Source organism: Dermacentor albipictus, chromosome 2 (genome assembly GCF_038994185.2).
Source record: "Dermacentor albipictus isolate Rhodes 1998 colony chromosome 2, USDA_Dalb.pri_finalv2, whole genome shotgun sequence".
In the NCBI taxonomy this organism is placed as follows: domain Eukaryota; kingdom Metazoa; phylum Arthropoda; class Arachnida; order Ixodida; family Ixodidae; genus Dermacentor; species Dermacentor albipictus.
Window position 1 is genome coordinate 30,585,293 of NC_091822.1, and position 16,647 is coordinate 30,601,939.

General features: G+C 47.9%; 1 protein-coding gene across 3 annotated transcripts in view; it reads right to left on the bottom strand.

Annotated features, from left to right (window-relative positions):
• LOC135897748 (unconventional myosin-XVIIIa-like) overlaps positions 1–16,647 on the bottom strand; it is a 364,913-nt gene that overhangs the window by 305,434 nt on the left and 42,832 nt on the right. The window contains exon 1 of one of the 3 annotated variants that reach the window (XM_065426464.2): positions 12,934–12,950. The exons of the other annotated variants lie outside the window; for them this stretch is intronic. The gene's annotated coding sequence lies outside the window, so the exon portion shown is untranslated. Of the gene's footprint in view, positions 1–12,933; positions 12,951–16,647 lie in introns of those variants that run through there. 3 annotated transcript variants of the gene reach the window in all.

The following is a 16,647-nucleotide window of genomic DNA, read 5'->3' on the forward strand; positions in this document are numbered from 1 at the left end:
CCATAACCTTTTTGTAACTATAGTGTACTTGTGTCATGTTAACCTTTTTTATTATTATTTGTACTATGTAACCACATTGCGTTGTTTGATACTGCGTTGCTTCTGTTAAACTTGTGTTTGATTGAATCGCCCCCTTACCCGATGTTCCTGACGGAACCTGAATAAATAAATAAATAAATAAATAAATAAATAAATAAATAAATAAATAAATAAATAAATAAATAAATAAATTATAGTTGCAAAGGAGAGCACATATGGAAAGCAGGATTTCTTCAAAATACACGAGGGCGAGTGAAATGAAAGTGAGCCAATGCGAATATATGACAAACGAGGTACTTTATTTGAAAGTAGTATCCATGAGCATTTAAACATTTGTCCCACTGACTAACGAGTCGCGTGATTCCCATATCGTAAAGCTCCTTGGTTTGCTGCTTCAAAAAGTCTGACTCTTCAACGTCATCGCCCGACACGCATCTGGTTCCTTTGAGCTGTTTTCTCAATTGCCCCAAAATATGGAAGTCGCAAGGCGACAGGTCTGGGCTGTATGGTGGATGTTGCAGCGTTTCCCACTTGACTTTTGCAAGTTTTGTGTTAACTACATCAACGCGTGGGGACCGGGATTGTCATGGAGCAAGATTACGCCATTCGTCAGTTTTCCACGTCGTTTGTTCTTGACTGCGACACGCAGGCGATCCGGCGTTTCACAATATCGGAAACTATTGATAGTCTTTCCAGGTTTAGCGAATTTTATCAGTAATGGCCCCTAACGATCGGAAAAAAAGTCAACACCTTTCCGGCGGATATGACGGCCTTTGCTTTCTTTGGGGGTGGTGAATTCTAATGATTACACTGTAAGGTTTGTCGTGGTAATTTAGGCTTGTAGTAGTGGCACCATGATTCGTTCCCTATCGCAATATCAGACAAGAAGCCGTCACCCTCACTGTGCTACCGGATCAGATGAGTCAAGGCAGGGCCGAACCTCTCCGTCTTCTGGCGGTGGTTCAAAATCTTGGGCATCCATTGCGCACACAAGAGCCGATAACCCAGATGTTAATGAATTGTGGTGGGAAATAAACCGTGACTGATGTTCACGCACTCTGCTTGTTCATCGATGCTTATCCTCCATTCTTGTCTAATCAGCTCATCGTCATTTGCGATTGTGTTAAGGGTGATTGCACGGTGGCCATGGCCGCGCTTGGATCATCTTTGCAAATACCACGTATATCTTTGAACCGTTTGCGCCAACGCTTCACAGTGGCTAATGAAATTCAATGTTCAACGTATACACGACAGCAATACGGTGACCAATTTCTTTTTGGGAAACACCTTCAGCTGTCGAAAACCTCAAAACACCACGCTCTTCAACTTTTGGAGCGCACATCATGTCACGCAAGCATGTTTAACCCGGCGTATGAGAGCATTAAAGAACATTTATCCTCACACCTGCGTGTCACTTTTGTAAATGAGAGATGCCTGTGTGCTACGCGGATGCCTCGCAGATAATGAACCGAACCATTATTGTGAGGCATGGGTTGGCTAACTTTCAATTGAACCGCCCTTGTACACTGTAAATGCGAAGATACAATAGAATATACAAATACGAATATACAGCTTGACGAAGGGCAAAAAGCGGTCACTGGAAACAAAGTTCACTGCACGTATACACAAAACCTCCAACAAGATATCTAAATATATGTATAAGTCTCCAGCAAATCTACGTATCTAAGAAAAAGTCACTGCGTATTATTCGTCAAACAAGGCAAATAAACATGTTGCGAAATCACAGAATCCTAAGCCCCCCCACCCCCTTCCTCCATACCACCTGCGAACCCGGACCGGGGTTCTTGAATAAAGTTTATTCTCTCTCTCTCTCTCTCTCTCTCTCTCTCTCTCTCTCTCCATACCACCTGATATATAGGGCGCGACGTAAGGCGGCACGCTTCCTCCCCGCTTTTCTCCCTTGCACACACAAGACAGCCACCATCGACGGCCTCACCCATGCCACCACCACCTTCCTACGCTTTCACTCGCACATACAGCATGCGGCGCGCGGTCATGATGTTATCGCCCTTGGACTTCAGAGTGTGTGTGTGTGTGTGTGTGTGTGTGTGTGTGTGTGTGTGTGTGTGTGTGTGTGTGTGTGTGTGTGTGTGTGTGTGTGTGTGCGCGCGCGCGCGCGCGTGCGTGCGCGCGTGCGTGCGTGCGTGCGTGCGTGCGCGCGGACACCGAAATGAACAAAAAAACGCAAAGGAAAGCATGTTGGCCACAATCGAACGCCTTCCTTGGGTAGCCAATATGGCTACCGAAGTAATATCGAAGAAAACGCAAGACGCTTCGTCCACAGAGAACCATACGCATACTGCTCAGTATCCTACACCGGCGAGACACGACTTCACGCGTTGAGGTTGCGCTCAAGCGAACGCGTTGCAATGCGTCGAGTCTCCACAGTGATGGCGGCGAGCGACCATTGTTTCTTTTTCTGGTCTGCTAGCCAGAAAGCGTCGAAAGCTCTGCCAGGCGAAAATCCGCTCGGTCAGAGCGAACCCAACGCGTACCGAAGTGCGCCTCGCGGTGGTCGGGACAACACGAGAAAAACGCATGCGCCCGGGTCTCGCTTTGGCAGCCCGTGGGTAGGGTAGCGAGAACAAAAAAAATTTACGAGGCCCAATGTGTCCTCGCGAATAAAGGTCAAAGTAGACAAAATAAACAAGAACGTAGTTACCTCTGCTTGTTTTACTGTCTTGACATGGATGCTTCGGCACAGGTGAACAAAATTTTTATATTTTTTTCTGTGACACGACGGCACAGATGAGCCACCACAACGCTTCGTCTCAACGGACCTCGCTGCGTGCTTTGTTAACTTGTCTGATAGTGTGTTGATTTGGCTTGTCTGGTTGTATGTTGCAATGTACGACTTTAGAAAAGGTAATGCACCTTTGGCGTCAAATGTTTATAACAACATTAAACCCACAAAGTTTCGGAATTGAACATCTAAACCACGACTTTGGAAATGTCAATGCACCTTTCGCACCAAAAGTTTACGAAAACTTTATACCCATAAAGTTCCGGAATTGAAATGCATGCACTCCGTAGATTACGTGGCCTCCGCGAGATGCCGCGACGAGCCCGCTCGCCATCAAAACGCCCTTGAAACTTTGTGCTCGGACGGGGCTCCCTGCGCTATGTGACTCCAGATGCATGGGCGTTGCCGCGAAATCCAGCCCGAGTTCGCAATCTTCGCGCTGACATGTCTTTCCGAGCGTGAAAAAGACATTTTAGACAAAATCCAGAATGATTTCCGTCGCCCGGGGATTGTTTTGAACCGGGGGTGTCATGAGCCCCCGGTGACCGCGCGAAATTTGGGGGGGGGGGGGGGGGCAGCTACAGCCCCATAAGACGACCCCCCCCTGGCTACGCCCCTGGTGGCATATGGATATTTTTCAAATCCTGGTGCACGATAGTATTGGGACACCCTGTATTCAGTAATCCACCGGCGCACCAACGGGGGCGTTTCCAGTTTTTGTAAGTCCACTCTGGCCCGTTTTCCAGACAGAAATCCTGGGTGGGCTAATGTACCGATCACCGTTTTTCGAGTAGCGAGGCCCGTGCCTGTAAGACAGCTGCGCGAGTCTCTCGACGGCACGAACCCTGCCACGTTGTCACTGCATTATGCACCACTAAAGCTAGGTTGTAAACCACTAGGTTGTAAAAAAAGAAAAAGAAAAGAAAGAAATAGAAACGCAGCAAGGCGCCACAGCGTGTGAGACTTGACCAGTACCGCAGACATTGGCAAACAAACAAACACGCACACACGCGCGTATACGCGTACACTACATAAACGTGCCAAGTTCGAGGTCGCTGGTTCGTTTTCCGACCGCCGCATTCCGATTGGGGCAGAAAGAAAAGAAAAGCGTTTTCGTGTGCCGCACTTTGGATGTACGCCGAAGAAGCGCCAGAAATGAGCCCCGCGGCGACGTGCAACCAACGGCGCCTGACCCCACGGTCTGACTCTGAAAAAACACCGGACCTTTTCTTGGCGATTCAAATGCGCGCGACAAAGGTCTCCACTCGGATGTATGCGCGCATTTTGCAGCCCGATAAGAAGAATGCTAAGACACCAAGAACGATTGAGTCGAAGCATTCGCGTTACTGTCGCGATGTGCGTTTGAGCAGTGAATGCGAGCACGAAAGCCCATGCCCCACGCTGCAAAAACCGACCAGCCTCGTCTGAGCACGAGCTGCACACGAGCCGGTGCGCCGAGGGGAAATGATAATAAAACGCACCGTTAACCGTGTATTACGAGGGGAAGTCAAAGAGTAAAGGGACTTTTGCAATTTCTCGCCCTAGGCTTTGCTAATACTTATCCAGCGCTGAATTAGTGCCGTCTGCAACACTTCTATGGAACGTGTCACTCTTATTGCCACTTTAGTCCCTAGAGTGTAGCAGACCGTTAAACGTGACAGCTCCATTGTCAATTTGCACAAATGAGGAAATGAGGGCAGCCATTCATTTTTTGTTTGCGGAAGGTGTTAAACCTGCGATTATTATTCGTCGAATGCAAGCGCACTACGGCGACAGCTGTTTATCGCAAAGAAAGATCTACGAATGGATAGAGCGTTTCAAACAGGGAAGAACTTCTTTGTGTTACGAGGAAAGATCGGGCAGACCATAGACGTTGTTGTGAAGTCGGGGATCCGTGCGGCCAACCGAGTTTCCGTGGTTGGTGCCGTGCCAGGTGCCGGAAGAAAGGGTTCCGAGCGACATTAAGAGAATGAAAAAAAAAAGATTATATTAAAGAAAAGTACATGGTTGAGTTTTACAACACGGTTCCAGCTATGGGAGCACACTACGGTAGCGTCTTTATATGCCCGAGTGTCTCTCTGTTTCCGAGCGTGCCCCTTCTGTCCTCACAGCCGTCTGGATGCGCTTTTTAGACCCTGCGTCATCCTTGTTCATTCGCTTCCCCCAATCCGGCTTCAGAAGACCGATGACCTCTGGTACCGCCAATCCAGAGGTTTGCTGCCCTCTCCCTCCGACGGGAGTTTTGTCGAAACACAGGCACAACACTGGGCACAAACAGGGGAACTGGGATCGTACATTGACTCCCTCTCCGGCGTGGTCGGGCCAATTTGTGCGGCTGACAGGTGTGAGGAATCGTAGCCTCGCACGGAGCTCAACTCCGGCGTGGACGCTCGACATCCCATTTGACGAGGCCGTCGGCTCGTTTCCCATAAATGCCTTATCCGTGACCGGAGTTTTGCCGCGAAGTGAACGGCTTTGATGGGCTCTTCGTGACGGTCAGGAGAGACGACTTTGCTATCTATTCAAGTGAGCTGCCTTCAAGTGAATGATAAGGCGTGACAACTGCATGTCGCTGGGGTGGCATCCCCCGCTCTGAAGGACCGCCGGGCACAACAACGTCAACGACTGAGGAAAATTTGAAAGTCGTTGAGGGTATGCGGTGATGGGAAAACAGACGAATCACAGCCGATGAAATCGCTAATATTTTACATATCAGTCATGGTTCAACGTATTCCATCTAACACTACAGTCTAAATTTTCGGAAAGTGTGGGCAAGGTGGGTCCCGAAAGAATTGTCAGCGCAGCATAAGGAACAAAAGTCGGGTATCTCTCATAAAAATTTCGCCCGTTATCGTCGCGAGGGAGATGGATTTTTACAGTAATTTTTTACTGTTGATGAAACTTGGGTACATCATCACGAACCGGAAATTAAGGCTGCAAGCGTGGTTTGGAAACACTCATTATCACCAGAAATTAAATTTAAACGTAAACCGTGAGCTGGCAAGATTATGCTAACACAATTCTAGGACATGGAAGGTGTTCTAGCCGTTCATTTCATCGAGAGAGGCGATACTATGAACAGTGAGAACTGTTGTGATGTGTTGCGAACTAAACTGAAACCTGCAATCAGATCCAAACGTCGTTGAAAACTGCGAAAAGGCGTCATCCTGCAAAAGATAACGCTCGGCCACATTCTGCCAAATGGACGGCAGAAACTATAAAGGAGTTCGGATTCGGACTACTGGAACACTCACCGTACAGTCCAGACCTGGCTCCAGGCGACTTTCGTATGCTTGGACCATTGAAGGAAGCGCTCAGGGGAAGATTTGCAACAGATGCAGAAGTCATTGATGCGGTGCAAAATTGGTTACAGATGCAGCCAAAAAACTTTTTTTTTTCCGATGGAATCAAGAAAGTTGTGAAACGTTGGGCAAAGTGCGTTGGAGTGAAAGGACGTTATGTAGAAAAATAATGTAGGTTTCAGTTTTCTATCGTTAGCATAAAAGTACGTTTTCTCGAAAGTCTCTTTACTTTTCGACTTCCCCTCGTGAAAACGATACCTGTAATTGTGCGAGGGGAGACGACACGCCAAATGTAGTCTTTTTTTTTTCTTTCCTTCGTCTTCTCGGAACCATCGCGGGTTATGCACGCAACGTATCCTTCGCAGCGCAACAAAATGAACAAAACAAGCTCCGCCGTAGAAGCCAACGGACATTCCTTCGCCTCGCAGCCCCTGCAGCCTGCCGGCCCACCGCGCTGACGCAAATCCGTCTGCGCGCACGCGTCAGCGGCGAACAAAAGGGCGACGACAAGAGGCCCGTCGATGGCACCGGACGGCCGTCGCGTTCCGACGCTCGAGCGCGAAGGGCTTCCTTCCGCGAGGCCGAGCTTCGACCTGCTCGTTCCGACACGCAGATGCGCGGCGCCGGCTGTGTTCCCACTCAGAGGCCGACTCGGCTCGGCTACGATCGGCGTTAATGGTGGTGGTAGAAACATTTTATTCAAGAATAAGAGAGTTGCTGTGCGCCTGAGTGGCAGCCCCCTATTCCGGGACGCCATTGGAGATGGCCGCTGCCCGGGCGCGCGCCACCAAGGAACGTTGAGCTTCCAATGTAGAGCAGCCGAGCAGGTACTCCTCCCAAGCCTTTCTAGTAGGGGATGGGGAAATGGGATGAAAAGGAAAGTGGAGTGGCGGGGCACGAGGCCACAACGTGAAAGGTATCGGCGAGGACCTGACAAGTCGGGCACGTGCCTGAGATTTCCGGCATGACGTGCCGGGCGGCCGCCGGACTATTGGTCTGAAGGCGGCGTAGTAGTCTTTCGTGCGCTTTCGCCAAACCGCGTGCAGGGTTAGGGTAGAGTCGGCGCGAAGTGCGATAATAATCCAGAATATCGCTGTGGCATGTGAGGCTCGAGTTGCCAGGATCCAGCACAAGACATGAAGGGGCAGCGGCCCGGAGGAAAGAAGCGCGGGCAGCGGCATTCGCCGCCTCGTTGCCGGGAAGACCTGTGAGGCCTGGGGTCCAGACTATTCTGATGGAGTGATGGTTGAAGCGCCAGGAGGCGGCCCGAAAGAGACTATCCGCCAGCGGGGCGATGGAACCCAGGATGTATCGAGAACAGGCTGAGCGCGAATCTGTCAAGATAGTGCGAGTGGTGGGGTAAAGGCGGCCAAAGCGATGGCAACCTCCTCTGCATGAGTTACAGTGTCGGCTCTGAACGAGAGGCCATCGACGTGGTGACCCTCGGTGATCACAGCGGCCGTGAAGTGACCTGAAGGGGAAGGGCCCGAGACGTCTACTCCGCGCGAACAAACACGACGCCCCCGCCTTCAAGCTAGCTCCAAGATACGATCGCGCCACGCGTAGTACAGTACATTTGCGCCCGGTTTACGTACCGGATTTTTAATGCGAAGCATTCTTAGCGAACTCGAAGCGCCCCAAGCGTCTGCCCAGCCCCGTACGCCTGGCGGCGTCCACCGACTCGAGGCGCGGGCTCGTGTTCGCGATGCCGACACGGCGCTGCATCGTCGTCATTCGAGCTGCACGAGCTGCGTCAGGTGGCGCACGTCACCGCCGTGGCCTCCGCACGAGCAGCGTTTCAAAAGCGAGTTTCCCACGAGCGTTGACGATCGCCGAAGCCAGCGCGTTCTCCTCGGCTTCCTAGCTCCCCACGCTCGCAGCGGACGGCCCTTCTCGTATATTTAACTTACCTGGCCCGTTAATCGAACATCGAGGCCTGCTCGTTCGTGCTGCACGTGGAGTACGACAGCGCCGCGCCCAACTCCAGCATGGCAAAACAAGCTCTCGCAGAGGGCCGCAGCTTCGCCAAAAAGTGCGTCCAATCGGACTTCCTCGGGCGTTCACGCGAGCAGCTCGAGGACGGCGTACTACTACTGCATGGCGCTATACTGGGTGCACAGGGAGAGGAACGTGTTCGCAGTGATCCAACAGCTAGCACACGCTCTCACCCTCTGCGTGCTCCACAGTGAACGGCTACTCATCGAGAGAGCTGGTCGAGGTTCACCGTCGCAGGGTTGACGCCGTAGGCAGCAGCTACCTGCGATAACTTGGACACGTGGGATCTGTACGATTTCTTTTTCTTTCCTTCATTTTTAAAGCTACTACAGTATAACAGTTTCATTTCATCTATTATACCCCTCAGGGCCAAAGGCATTACAGAGCGGAAGTGGTAAATACAAAAGAATGAAGACGAATACAGTTGGTCACACGAGTGTTTAAATGGCACCTGTATATACAATATTAGCTAAGGCGTCACGGAACTGTTCATAATTAGTAAGGCCTACAACTTCAGCGGGAAGATGGTTCCAGTCACGTGAGGTTCGCGGCAGGAATTATTGTGAGAAGCTTTAAGTGCTGCATGACAAAATGCCGACTTTGCACCGATGATCAATGCGACGGGATACATAAATTGGATGGAAGATGGGCTGATCTCTTAAGAGTATGATGATGGTACAATTTGTGGAAGAGGGCAATACGAGACACTTTTCTGCGAGATGCCAGCGATGGGAGGCAAATATTACATTTCATGTTAGTTATACTCGCTGTGCGGTTCTAGTTAGCAAGAATAAAACGTGCAGAGTTAGTTTTATATAACAAAAGCTTGAAATTAGCAGGTACGTTGAAAAAGTTGCGACGTAGCCAAGCTTGCGATTAGCGTTTTTAATTATGTTCTCAGTATCAAGAGACCAGCTGAGGTTAGAAGTGATGTAAATACCAATATATTTATATGAAGAAACTGATTCCAACGACATGTTGTCAATGTAGTACGACGGTGTGGTAGATGTTTTCCTGAACACACGCATGACTTTGCACTTGTTAATATTTAGCTCCATTAACCATTCGTTGCACCAGTTCGCTATAGTGGTAAGGTCCGACTGAAGTAATTCAATGTCGTTAGCATTGGCAATTTCTCTGAAAAGGACACAATCATCAGCGAACAGATGGGTATGGGAGTTCATAAGCGAGGGAGGATCATTAATGTAAATTAGAAACAATAGGGGTCCAAGGACGGAACCCAGTGGAACACGTGAACGGGCCTCAGTAAAACCGTAGGTAATGCCGTTTGGACTACCAAATTGCGAGCGGCTGAGAAGAAAACACTCAATCCATTTCAAAAGGTTATAGTCAATGTTACGTTGTTTTAGTTTGTGGAGCAATAGTTTGTGACACATCTTGTCGAATGCTTTTGAACAATCTAAGAATATTGACACGTGTACTTGTTTGTCTTTATCGGGCGACACGTTTCACCGCCTAACAAATGTTATCGCACAGCGCCGGACATGTATCGGAAGTTCCCGGAATGTTATCGATGATTCCATCCGCTGTCTGTGACAGAACCTTCTGTAATCTTATTGCATGTGTGCGCGACATGAATAATGTAGAACTTTGTGGAAGGCACGCGGATCCCAACGATTACTCTGGAACATTCGACGACTGGTGTATAAAAGCCGACGCGCTTGAACCGATGATCAGATTTTCGACGATCGCCGCTGTCGCCGTTCTTTGAGTGTAGCCTATTTTTGAGGGCACAAGTTCGCCCAAGTATACACTAGTTTCGTTTTTCTCAGTTTGGCTGCTTTCTTCACCGCCACTACCACGTGACAATATACAATCAGCTAGTGATGATTGGTCAAGCATATGGTGTGGTGCATGCGTAAACGGTATTGGGTTTAACAGGAGTAAGATTTCCGAAAACCGTGTTGTGCTAACGTAAAAATTGAGTTACATTCAAGGAAATTAACCAGGTTGGTAAAAATAATATGTTCGAGCATTTTACACCATGTAATGGTGAGAGAGATTGGACGATAATTATTAGGGGATGCTTTGCTGCCAGATTTATACACTGGAACCACCTTGCCTATTTTGCACTCATTAGGTACCGCACAATGCTCAAGGGATTGCTGGAAAAGGTTTGCATGGTATGATGGAAGAATAATCTGAAGTGTTTTTTTGTTTTTTTTATGAATGCTCAGTTAATGCAATCGTATCCGGCAGCAGAATGAATGCACAGTCCATCAATAAGCTTAATGACACTGGATGGAGCAACAATTATGGAGGGCATGTTAACATAGTCAAAGTGCTGTGTGCTTTAACTATGTTAAAGATGTGGTTGTGAAATTTTCGGAAAATGTATGGTTTAGTATGGTGGCAGAAAGGACGGAAGGAATTAGAACACCGGAAGAGTTCGTTAAGACAAGGCTGCTGTCAGGCGGATGAATAACTGCACGACAAAATTTTTTAACACTGGTGGTAATCATTGAAGGCAGAACATGTGAGTGGAACTGCTTTTTGGAGTCTTTGAGCGCCTGCAAACGTGCGTTTGACGCCGCAGTATACGATGCCCACTTGTGAGTGAAAGCTTCGCAATGCGGTAGAGGCGCTTCTTTTTATTTGACAAGCGCTTAATGTGATTATTGTACCAGAGAGAATTTGTGTGAGTTGTAATGGTGCGTTGAGGAATGTACTGTTCGGTTAGATGGGTAACTACAGCTGTGAACATGTTCCAATTAGTTTGTACACTATGGTGTTCAGAGCCATCAATGAAAACACCGATAAAAGAAGATATCGTACATTATTTATGGCCTGATAATTTGCTCTGTAGTAGTCTTGTATTATTTTTTTCTTCTTGTTAGTTTTCGGACAGTCTATAGCTTATTATCAAACTGTAGAAGCAAGTGGTCGCTAATTCGTGGCAGGTACGTTACAGGCGATACTATGTCGGATCGATTAATGAAGACTAAATCTGGTGTATTGGCCGTGTTAGCTGTTATTCTAGTTGCCTGAGCGCACATTTGCACGAGTGAGAATACGGAACACACATGTGAAAAGTCGCGAGCTTGAGATGAGAGCGGGCATATTAAAGTGGGGTCGGTATTCCACGTTACGTTTGGTAAATTAAAATCGCCAAGTAGGAACAGCGGTGATGAAGGAAAGCGTGTTGCAACGATGTTAGCGTCATAAAGTTCGTTACTAAAGTTAGGCGACGGCGAAAGTGGACGGTAGCATACCCCTATTACAACTTTCTGATGAGTAAGTGTTATTGCTGACCATACTAATTCTAGATCAGTCTGCACGTGTCCACATGATGATGGAGTATCATTGGAAATTGCGATAACCACGCCGCCGCCTCTCTGCGTGCTACGATCACATCGATAGAATGAGAAGCGATGAGCATCGAAAAAGATATCAGCGTCGCAGACATGCGCAGTGAGCCATGTTTCCGTTAGCGCGATCATTTTAGTTAGGAGCTATGAAAGACGCCTCAATGGAGCGATACGATTCGATTTTGACTAATGTAGGTTCTTCAAGAGGCACCGAAAAGCTCGACACGTTAGCGCTTTTGTATTCGCACCCAATCGTTGCCTTGCAACTTGTATAAGCTGCAGCTTTCTGGCTTGACAAGGCCAAAGCTTCCCTCTGTATGTCACGTAGCGAGTTTGAACTTTCCGCGAGCGGTTTACAACTCGATACAAGAACAACTCGATTGCAGGGAAAAAAGAAAAACCAGAGGTACCGCAATCTCAATCACGTCAGTCGCTCGCAACTTATTTCGTGCATATTTTTCGGCCCCTATTTCCTGTCGCACTTTGTCTGCACGGGGCCACGTACGTGCCAACAATGTATCTCACCACAGCAGCAAAGACGATACACAGCGGCCGTGCGCCGAAATCCGCGCGGTCCTGGCGTCGCCGAAGCCACACTGCTATGGGCTAGATCAGTGACGGCGAAACTGCCAGAAAGGTTTCGACTACCAAATGAAACAAACAAGGACGGAGAAGTAGCGCTGGTACAAACAGCGCATTCAACAGCGGCCACACGGCTTGCGAGTTCAGTCGTCAGCGGGCAACAGGTGGCATGCCGCGCAATCGGCGCGTAGAGTTACTGTATATGCTACCGCAGGTAGCATATATATACAGTAACTGTACATACTACCTACTACTGTATATACTGTATATGCTACCTGTGGTAGCATATACAGTAACTCTATCGACGCGTCTAGAGACAACGGCGGGGGAGACTGCACGCAATAACGCTAAGCAGATGCACGCCGGAACCGTACCGGAGGGGAATCGCTGAGCTATCTGTTCGGTGGACTCTTGATTCCCGTTACCAGCAAAAAGGTCAAGTCGCGGCATTTGGTCGTTTATTTTTTGAAGGGACCCTAGAGAAACGTATTGGGCCGAGTTAGATCGATAGAATATTCGTATGGACGTTTACGAGCTATTTCCGTGTGACAGCGCCTGTGACGTGTTCTGCGTCTCCTCTTCGTGACTGTGCCTTCGCGCGAAACATTATGTCGGCAAACAATACCGGGCTTCGTTGCGTAGAAAAGTGCCACCCAAGGTCCCGTCACTGCTCGTCCATTTGAACCACCCGCAGTGAAAAAGGCCGGGTTGGTCGCTGCGTGACCTGCCCCTCTATCCAGAGGTACGCGCCAGAGTCCCACATGGGTGGCGTCACTCGAATTTTCCGTTTTCGTAATTTTCTCGCGCGCTCTGCGCTCGCTGCGGATGACAAATTCGGTATTGAACAAGCACAATCTCCATTTAGCTCAACTTCCTCCAGTGTCCATTTAAATAAAACGAGAAAAAGAAGTAAACAACTTACTACTGATCGCACTGTGACCGTCTAGCTCTGAGTATACATCAGCCGGCACCTGAAAGGCGGTCAGCAGTGTCGGTGGAGTTCGGGGGCAGTGGGAAACCTAGATAAGACGACGCGGCAAATTGAGGAAACTGTTTTACATGTTGTACAATGCGGTAAGCAATGAATAGGTAAATAAAGAAATAAGACCGACTAATACGTCGTCACACAAATCCACAGATCGCTTGTGCTGCCACTTAATCGGCAAAGTGTTTCTTAAACCGGGGCCGCGCGCACGTACTGTGCAGTGAAAGAAAAAAAGAACAAATAAATAATAAGCGCAACGCAGAAAAGGTGCCGACAGCACAAACGCAGAGTCACGCTTAATTTTGCGCTGGTAACACGATTCGAGGACCGTTGCTTATGGCGCGCAATCTACGGAGGACTGTATACGCAGCCACGCGCAGTGCGTGTACTGGCTGGCCGATTCGGGCGCACCGAAAGATGGAACGAACGTGCGCCGTCTCGGCACTCGAGCGAAGCCCGCGGATAAACAGGGCGCCGCATACAAACACACGAGCGCGCGCGGTGCAAGCGCCCACTGCCAGAGGGAGAGAGCGATAGAGAATTCCCGCCTAAACGGGGCGCCAATGTGTATGTATACACATGTACCCACGGTGCATGTACTACGTGCATACAGTGTATACAAGTCACATAACCGAACCACTTGGGGTTCAAGTGCAGAAATAACGCCGCTCCTTTTGCAATTGCGGGCCAACTGCCAAAGCCCGGCGTGTAAACAGCAATATTGCAGCGCGCCAAAAAGAAAAAAAAAAGAACTAGAACAAGATGTAATAAACAAACGAACTTAAAAGCTCTCGCGGCCAAAGGACAGCCACATTTAGAAGACGTTGCAGCGGAGGGTGACGGATACATTTCAACACAATATTGATCGACGTCTGACACACCGACGCATTTGCGCTCTGTAGCACGGATATCGAAGCGGTACACCGCCAACTATTCATTTATTTAGTTAGTTTTCTTTTTATCACACTGTCCGTTGCCCACGCAGTAACCCGTCGTCCTTGTCTCTCCGCTCTCTCGCCACGCTATATATATTTATACACTTCCGACCGCCGTTCAGGTGTGAAGAGATGCAGCCACGGACACAGCATTGTCGGCGGTAATTTCCTTTCTTTCACTTCGCTTACAACTATAGGCAACCAATCGCTGCTAAACCTCGTCCTGGTAGACCTGCTAACGCGTAGCTCCACGTGTGCAATCGAAACGAGCTTTGCCAAGCATGTATACCACCGCACGGGGAGGCTCGGCAAGCCAGAACCCAGCAATTACGCCCACATACACAAAAAACTAGCGACGCATTCTTTCAAAACTCTAAACTCGTTAAGCTTCTGCGATAAGAGGGTATTTCTCAATTAAAAATATAACAGCCAGGTTCTGCTCTTTTGTGTGTGTGCATGTGTGATTTTATATATACATATAAAATATACATATATATACATATATATTATTACACATACATATATATATATATATATATATATATATATATATATATATATATATATATATATATATATATATATATATATATATATATATATATATATATATATATATATATATATATAGCTCAGTCTGCCAGTCCATTCATTGCACAAAATACGTGTCACCCTTCTCCAGTCAGACTTCCGCTCTTCTCGTGAACGGAAACGAAGAGTCATATTTTATCCAGACGATTCAAAGCAATTTAGCACGGCATAATTGAACACATGGGAAAACGTCTCGTTTCTTTGTCCATGAGTTAGAGGAACTAAATAATACCTCCAATAACATTATCACCGCATATGGCAACCGAATACGTGGGCGATGCTGAAAGAATGGCCACTATACTCCATTGGGGAAGCGGACCGCGACCCATCCACATTACTGTACCTTGTTTTTGTTTGTATTTTCGTTCTTATTTTGCCATATTATTATTATTATTATTATTATTATTATTATTATTATTATTATTTCATATTTTTTTCTACATTGATTTTTATAGCGAATAGTTTTTGTCTTTTTCTCTTCTTCCACGATCAGTTCTTAGTACCCCTCGGAACTCACTCTGCCCTCTGCTTTTTTTTTTCGTTTCAGTTTTTGCATTATATAATTAGTTTTACTGGGAAAAATGACCATTGTATTTCTTAGTAATGTGGAAAGTTGGCCTAGTTGGTGACCGATCATCACACCTTGCTGGTGAAGCTGCGCACTGACACGCGAGTGAAGCAGCGAGTATCGTCTTGTGAGTCTTCACCGTGTCAGTGCGCTGCTTCACCGGCAAGGTACGATGATTGCATTTCTTATTATTACTCTTTTACTCCTTCTACTAATTTTGCAGCGCCTTTGCTTGATCAGGGCACCACAATAAATACAAGTTAATAAATTCCTTTGGTGCCTATTGGCTACCTCCTTCCCTTTAAAAATATAACAAGCTTTGTCCTGTGTATATATTGTATATGTGCATGGTGTTTACCGTGAAATATACAGTAACTAACTTGCGGTGAAGGCGAGCGCCATCTGGAAGTCTTTGAAGGAAGCGGACGCGCTGCTCCGGGGACTCCCAAGATATTTAAGAGCCGTGGTGGGCTAATGGCGGACGCCGTATCCGGTCTATGCATTGCGGAAACGCTGGAAAAGGGGTTTGTTTGAGTTTTCGCGTAACATAATTGTGTTTTCTCGTGTATTCAAATTAATAACCGAGAGCTATCATATATGTAGGTTGTGTGTAAGTGGTACTTTAAGCTTTTTCCGCGTATTTTAGCTTGACAAATTCAAACAGTTGAGTGAATTCCTTGCGTCACATGAACCTGGGTTTGTGTGGTTCGAAATATTTTCGCTGATGCGACGTCTGACGCCGCATTTTCTGCGACACGGTTTCCTTAATGCCAGTGCGTTAAAACACGACACCGACCCGGGTGTCGTGTTTTGTTTTAATGCACGGGTTTGAATATCGGCCTCGGCAGCCGCATTAGGATAGCGGCTGGATGCGACAGCCCCTGTGTACCGCGCAAAAGGTGCACGCTAACGGACCTCCGGTGGTCGAAATTAAGCCGGAGTGGCCCTACTACGGAATGCCTTGTAATCAATCATACCGCGGTTTCGCACGCAAAACCCCACAATTAACAAGTTACATATTAGGCGAGTGCTACAGCGCGATTCCTCTTTCGCGCTCTCCTTTAAGAACAGTCGGCGCCTCCTGGCGCCGCCGCCGCGAAGCCTGCGCGTGGCTTATCGAAATGCATGGCGCGCCGCTGCGTGCGAACGCTGAGAAATGCGGCAACCAGGCTCCTCTCTCGCGCTTCTCTCTGGACACGCTACATACCGCGTAGCGAAGCCCACACATTCAAAACACGGCGGTTCATGAGGCACCATCTGTGTGACGAGAGAACGGTCCCGACGGAAGAAAAAAAAAATAATGTGACGTCATATTAGTTAACAGATGTGACGTCATTTTGTTCTCAAAACCACGAAATTTGTTTTGGTGGCCTGCCATTACAGCTGTATTTCCAAATACCCCGCAATTCAATTCGATGGGCGTTTCGAGCTTTCAGCGCGGAAAGCGATGCAGCAAAAGGTGAGCCGTATGGGTGTCGAAATCGTACCCCTGCACAGAACGAACTTTCTTTGGCGGCCGACGAAAGCTTTGGGTGTAGAGTGCTGGTCGCATCGTCG